Below are 7,905 nucleotides of genomic sequence, written 5' to 3'. Positions count from 1 at the left end.
AGTGCTATACAGCCAGGCTGGCTGTGACCCCTCTTTCATAGGACAAACCATGCTGTCAGCTCGTCTCCTCAGTGAAGGATCCAGGGGTCTCTGGGAACCTCTAGATACACATATCACCTCAATCCTTTATCCTTATTCAGAAACAGACACCCGCTGCCAACTGTTTCTTACTGTGGCTTTCCTCTCATCAATTTTACAATTAGCATCAGGTTCAGTAGGCAAATAAGCATACAGTGCAAGGTGGACAATACTCGTATGACCAGCCAGGGAGATAAGCATCTGTTCCCATCTGCCTGAAAGGAACATTCCTGAGAGGTGTCACCTCTCTGGTGACCTGCTTTAATCCCAAATCCTTAAGAACATTTTATTCCGTATAGATCCATAACTCCTTAAATATTATCCGTACATACATTTCATAGTGATTACGATGACCAGTTGGCTCTTGGTAGAGAGCTCGCATGGCACCCTTTGGTGAACTATGATGCAGATATCTGACCCAGGGGATCCCTGTACAGCCTTGTGCATCCTCTGTGCCCCATGCCAGTTGGCACCCAGGGGGCCTTGGATCACAGTCACTTCCACAGGGTAATGACAAAATATTTCTAAATGTTCACCTCTCCTAATCAGGCACTCAGCTGTTATAGTCAAGGGTAATTAAGTCAGGGAATCTTAACCATGTCATGGCTGCCTCAGGCCAGCCATCAGGGGCACCAGCTTATTCTCGAGAGCTGTTTCACACGGGTACCTGTGATGTTCATGGCCTTGCTCTAGTTCTGGGGTCTCCAAACTTCATGAGACGAGGGCCATATTAGATTTTTGAAGGGTCTCCAGGGGCCAAAGCGACTGTGCAAGAAATTAAATATATGCAAATACATGCAAAATTGTTAAAAAACACTGTGTCAGTGTTGCATTCAATTCTAAATCAGGTATAAAAGTCAATCGATGCAGGTACTGTGAAATCACAAAATATTTGTCAATACAGTAAAAGTCATTTCACTTTTTTTTTTTTAATTTCTAAAAACTCACACATTTGTATCATACAAATACTGTTTGGTTCTATTAGTGCTGTAGTTAAAATGTAACCATTATAAAATTGTTAATTTCCATCTTCTTTACTCCATTTATTGGAGTTGTAATTAAGCATCTGGCTTGTATTTTTACTCTAAGGCAGGGGTCCGTGCCTGCTCAGCTGCAGCAGCAACTCTCCCCTACGTTGGCTCCCCTTTTGGGGGGACACTGGCTCCTGAGGGCACTCACCCCTCTGCACATCTCAGCTGAGCTACCTCCCCTGCCCCCCGAGCTGCTGCCGGCAGCCCCTCCCCCTGCCTGCTCCTCGTGCCTACTCAGCTGTTCGCTTCTCCCCTGTTGGTTGGAGGGCTGGACAAATGGAAGCCCCGGGCCAGATCCGGCCCACGGGCCATAGTTTGGAGACCCCTGCTGTAGATTGTCGGCCTTTTAACTAGATATTAAAGTCATATAAAGACTGTGGTGAGTATTTGCTGCAAAATCAAGCAGCCATGTTTTAAAGGTTACAAATTAGTAACTAGCTGGTGAGCTACTGAATTCATGTTGGCAATGTGTGCCTCAGATGTCCAAAATCATCATAAGAGGAGAGCTGGCTGCCAGATGTCACCCCTGATTGCCTTTGCTGGCTCCACATCAAAGAATAGGAGACAGCCTTTTGACCCCTTGTCTTCCTAGTCCTGTGGAAGAGGAATAGTACATGTATGAAGCAGACAAATAAGGACTGTTCAGTGCCTGAATTAAATCCACTAGGTATTTCTAGACATAGGTGCCGACTTCCTTTCTACCCCAGGGAGGTGCTCGAAACCCCCTCAGCTCCAAGCCCGCCCCCATTCTACCCCTTCCTCCAAGCCCCCACCTCTGCCCCGCCTCTTCCCTCTCCCACTCCACCACAGGTCCTGCCCCCACTTCACTCCTTCCCCCAAGGCCCCATCCCTGCCCCGCCTCCGCTCCACTCCCTCCCTGCCTCTTCCCACCCCCTCCCCCGAGTGCACCCCATCTCCGCTCCTCCCCAGCACCTCTTGCACGCCACTGAACAGCTGTTCCGCGGTGTGCAGGAGGCACTGAGATGGAGGGGGAGGAGCTGATCAGTGGGGCCGCTGGTGGGCGCAGGCGCTGGGGAGCTGGCTGCTGTTAGGTGCTAAGCACCCATTAAATTTTTTCCGTGGGTGCTCCCCATGGAGCCAGTGCCTATGTTTTCTAGAAACCTAATTCAATTTCCATTTAAAGAGCTTGTGTACACGGCCGTGCCTTTCTCTCTCTGTGTATTCAGTCATATCTGCTCATTTTAATAAATAACATTCTATTCCTCTTCACTGTCCTTAGTCCTGCAATCACTGGCTAAGAGAGAGAGAGAGAGATGGATTCTGTTCCTTCTTGTGCCTCATCAACAGAGCTGTTTACTAAGTTTCAGTCAGTTACACCTGTGCAACCCTGGCAAAGGGGATGGGAGTCACGTACATCACTGAAAACGTTGTTTGAACACTCTGGCATTGGACAGATGCAACTTCTATTACACATGATAATGCATGAGATGGACAGAACCCAGCTTGACTCTGAGTCCAGGCTAGCAGTTGGAAAAAAGAAAAACAAACAGCTTCTCACTAGCAAGCTGAACATATTCAATATGGTAATAAGAGAGAAAACATTGAGCTCCATGAAATCATTTTTCAGACTAGAACTGAATGCGCCTCTATCCCTTCCTCTTTCTCACCACTGTTAGTACAAGATTTTTCCACTCTGCAGCTCCTGATTTAATATATCTCTCTGCCTCAGCTGTCCGTCTAGTTTCATGTCTCTTTCTCCTTCAACCTGTACTGTTTAGTTTCTCTCTCCCACTGTTATTAATTTTTATTTCCACTTTGTAACCATAGGATTCCATTCTGTGATGCCCTGTGGAGCACCAGTTTCTATGAAAGGCACTTCTGTAAATGAGTCTTGTGTTGTGGATCCCCAAAATCGGTGCTGGAGCCTGGCCAACAAAACTTTGGCTAGTTTCTATAATTTATTTATGGAGCACTAGACACGGACTTGATGCAGTCCTAGATGGTGGGTATAACAGGCCAGGGGAGGCTAAGCCTCCCCAAACAGCCAGGCCTTGACCCTGCCCATGCTCCGCCCCGAGGCCCCATTCCTGCATCCTGCTCTTCCTCCATGGTCCCACCCATGCTGCTCCTCTTCCCACCCTCATTCTAGCAGGGGCTAAGGCCTGCTGGTAGCCTGGGACTTGGGGCCGGTTGGGGTGGGTGGGCTGGGGCTAGGAGCAGCTCAGGCTGGCTGGCAGCCCAAGGCTCAGGGTGGCTGGGGTTCGGGCCAGCAGGCGGGCTGGGGTCCCAATCATTGCACTAGGTGCTGTACAAAACAACAGGCCCTACCCCCGAGATCTTACAATCTAAATAGTGCCTGGGGCATCAGGGTGAACTTCACCCCAGCAAGTCCAAGACAGAGGTTTTTAATGAGCTCAGGATACTAAAAAGGAGAATGATCAAACAAGGCAAATTCTGGGAAGGGATTGGAGTTTAGCCTCATAAGATTGGGGGATAAGGAAGATGCAGGAAGAGGATGCAGCCTCCACCCTGCTTCAAACACCCCCCACCCCATCCTGCTTCAAAACATAAAACCTTGTCTAAGGGATGCATTTTGCTCCTGAACTTTAACACATTATTTGCCTTCCATACAGTACATCTTCTGCTATGCTGACAAAGCTGCTTTTGTGCACCCAGGGTTTTGTTTTGTTTTTCCTGGAACTGACATTTATAGAAATGATTGTCTGAAAGACGAAATAGAAGCACTGCCAAGAGCACTTCCTGCAAATTACTTAATACATATATCCATGTCAATATCTCCTTTCAGTGTCACAAGAATGTCATTCACAAACCTCTCATCACTGCAGAAACCTTTGTTTTACAAGTTAGAAGATTTTTATCTGCTACCTTTTGCTACCTGTGTGCTCAAGGAAAACCAAAGATTCAGGATAGCTTGGATCCAGGAGATAGGACATGTGGGCAGTTGTGAGTTGTCAGGTTTGTTTCTAGCTCTCCAGACCGCTAATTTGTTTAGGAACTAGAAAGGAGGCAATTTTCCCATCTGGCGATATCTAGCCAGCCTTGGTGGTGCAAAGCAGCCATGCATCACCAAACGACCCAACGCTGCAGGACCATATCAGTGACTGTAGCCCTCCAGCTTTCTAAAGAAACTAAGTGTGCGTTAGAACGAGCTTGGTTCTTAGATTGTCCAATTTGCATGCCCAGGTTTTTTACCCAATTTACTATAATAGCTGTTGATTAGAGATCTCACCAGGAAGCTAAACCAGATTAACAAAGCAGAAGCCCTATCCAACTCCCAGTGTAGTGAGTAGAAAGACTTCCATTGATTTCAGTGAGAACTGGATCAGGCCCTAACGGGTTGTCTACACTTAAAACAATACAGCGACAAAGCTGCACCGCTGTAGCACTTCAGAGTAGATTAGGTAGGATTCTTCTATCAGTGTAGGTAATACACCTCCCTAAGAGGTTAGGTCAATGGAAGAATTCTTCTGTCAACCTAGTGCTGTCTACACAGGGACTTTTCACACCCCTGAGCGACGTAGTTATGATGACCTAATTTTCTAGAATAGACTAGGTTATGTGTGCAAATTAGGACTGTCAATTAATTGCAGTTAATGCATGTGATTAACACAAAACAAATTAACTAGATTTAAAAAATAGTCATAATCACAGTTTTAATTGCACGGTTAAACAATAAAATACAAATTTAAATTTATTATAAATATTTTGGATGTTTTTCTACATTTTCAAATATATTAATTTCAATTACAACACAAAACACAAAGTGTACAGTGCTCACTTTATTTTCGATTACAAATATTTGCACTGTAAAAAAGATAAGCAAAAGAAATTGTTTTTTAATTCACTTAAAACAAATCCACTCAGTCCTACTTTTTGTTCAGTCAATCACTAAGACAAACAAGTTTGTTTACATTTACAGGAGATAATGCTGCTCACTTCTTATTTACAGTGTTCCTGGAAAGTGAGAACAGGCATTCACATGGCACTGTTGTAGCCGGTGTTACAAGGTATTTATGTGCCAGATATGCTACACATTCATATTTCTCTTCATGCTTTGACTTGTAGGCTCTAAAGTTTCACATTGTTTTGTTTTTGAGTGCAGTTTTTCTTTTTTTTTTTTTTAAACAAAACCACCACCATTTGTAAGTTGCACTTTCATGATAAAGAGATTGCACTATGGTACTTGCATGAGATGAATTGAAAAATACTATTTCTTTTATCGGTTTTACAGTGCAAATATTTGTAATAAAAATAATAATGTAACGTGAGCACGGTGCACTTTGTAATCGAAATCAATACTTGAAAATGTAGAAAAACATCCAAAAATATTTATAATAAATGTAAATTGGTTTTCTACTATTGTTTAACAATGCGATTAAAACTGCTATTAATCGTGACTATTTTTTAAAAAATCTCACGATTAATTGCAATTTTTTTTTTAATTGTTTGACAGCCCTAGTGCAAATTTGTCTGGATTCAGAAACAGACCAAAGGAAAATGAGCTCCAGGGAAATGAATCAGTGTGTAAAGCGTGGGAACTAGCTCCAGGAGCATGTTACACAACCAACAAACTCCCAACCTCACACCATGCTCTTCCCTTCCCAACCCTCTTTTCTGATGTCGTCTCTCCCCTTTTTATGGGCTTGATCATGCTCCTATTGAAATCAATGGCAAAACTCCCACCGACTGTGATGGTGCAAGAACCGGCTCTTCGTTCTGAGGAGCTTATCATTGAAGGGCAGTGACCTCACTATTTTTATTTGTCTGCAAAATGCCACATATGCCAATGGTGCTACATAGACCAAAAAGAAATAGGTGAACTGCGCAATATAAGCTCAAAAGCTTGCCTCACCCCAACAGAAGTCGGACCAATAAAAGATATTACCTCCCCGACCTTGTGTCTCTGTTAGCACAAGGCACAATCAGCCAGAGCTCTGAAAGCCGACAGCATCATTTCAAGTGACGCCAACGAGGAAGTCAGGCAGATACACCCACCTCAGTTGCCAGAGAAAACTTGAATATACCAAGGGGAAGGAACAAAAATGAGTTTAGGACAGCTTGAAAAAATTTTGAGTTTACCTTGGCCAGTTTGGAAAGTCCTTACTCTCTTGTGTGTTCAAAGAGGAGCTGCTTCCCTTGAGTGCTACTCTACAGCACCGTCTTGACACAGCTGCTGGGATATGGGCAATAGCAGCTTCCACTGAAAGAATAGTTAAGGAACTGGTTAAAGGGGAGACTACAACAGGTCGTACCTAAAGGTGAACTGTCAGGCTGGAGGGAGGTTACTAGTGGAGTTCCTCAGGGATCAGTTTTGGGACCAATCTTATTTAATCTTTTTATTACTGACCTTGGCACAAAAAGCGGGAATGTGCTAATAAAGTTTGCAGATGACATGAAGCTGGTAGGTATTGCTAACACAGAGAAGGACCGGGATATCGTACAGGAATATTGGGATGACCTTGTAAACTGGAATGATAGTAATGGGATGAAATTTAATAGTGAAAAGTGCAAGGTCAGTTAGGGATTAATAACAAGCATTTTTGTTATAAGCTAGGGACTCATCAGTTGGAAGTAACAGAGGAGGAGAAGGACCTCGGAGTATTGGTTGATCACAGGATGACTATGAGCCACCAATGTGATATGGTTGTGAAAAAAGCTAATGCAGTCTTGGGATGTATCAGGCACAGGGTGACCAGATATCCCGATTTTATATGGACAGTCCCAATTTTGGGTCTTTTTCTTATATAGGCTCCTATTACCCCCCACCCCCGGTCACGATTTTTCACACTTGCTGGCGAGGTGTTTCCAGTAGAGACAAGGTGGTGTTAGTACCATTATACAAGGCACTGGTGAGACCTCATCTGGAATATTGTGTGCAGTTCTGGTCTTGCATGTTTAAGAAGGATGAATTCAAATAGGAACAGGTACAGAGACGGGCTACTAGGATGATCTGAGGAATGGAAAACCTGTCTTATGAAAGGAGACTCAAAGAGCTTAGCTTGTTTAGCCTAACCAAAAGAAGGTTGAGGGGAGATATGATTGCTCTTTATAAATATATCAGAGGGATAAATACCAGGGCATGAGGGGAATTATTTAAGTTCAGTACCAATGTGGACACAAGAACAAATGGATATAAACTGGCCATCAGGAAGTTTAGACTTGAAATTAGACAAAGGTTTCTAACCATCAGAGGAGTGAAGTTCTGGAACAGCCTTCCAAGGGGAGCAGTGGAGAAAAAAAGACATATCTGGCTTCAAGACTAAGCTTGATACGTTTATGGAGGGGATGGTATGATGGGATAGCCTAATTTTGGCAATTAATTAATCTTTGACGATTAGCGGTAAATATGTTCAATGGCCTGTGATGGGATGTTAGATGGGATGGGATCTGAGTTACTACAGAGAATTCTTTCCTGGGTGTCTGGCTGGTGAGTCTTGCCCCCATGCTCAGGGTTTAGCTGATCGCTATATCTGGGGTTGGGAAGGAATTTTTCTCCAGGGCAGATTGGCAGAGGCCCTGGGGGGTTTTCGCCTTCCTCTGCAACGTGGGGCACGGGTCACTTGCTGGAGGATTCTCTGCACCTTGAAGTCTTTAAACCATGATTTGAGGACTTCAGTAGCTCAGACGTAGGTTAGGGGTTTGTTACAGGAGTGGGTGGGTAAGATTCTGTGGCCTGCGTTGTGCAGGAGGTCAGACTAGACGACCATAATGGTGCCTTCTGACCTTAAACTTTAAAGTCTATGACTCTCTAATAGTTGCAGTTATGAAGGCAGATAGTGAAAGTTAATTAGCTAGCTAATTAGCTCTTCACCAG

Source organism: Mauremys mutica, chromosome 3 (genome assembly GCF_020497125.1).
Source record: "Mauremys mutica isolate MM-2020 ecotype Southern chromosome 3, ASM2049712v1, whole genome shotgun sequence".
In the NCBI taxonomy this organism is placed as follows: domain Eukaryota; kingdom Metazoa; phylum Chordata; order Testudines; family Geoemydidae; genus Mauremys; species Mauremys mutica.
This window is presented reverse-complemented; position numbering follows the sequence as displayed.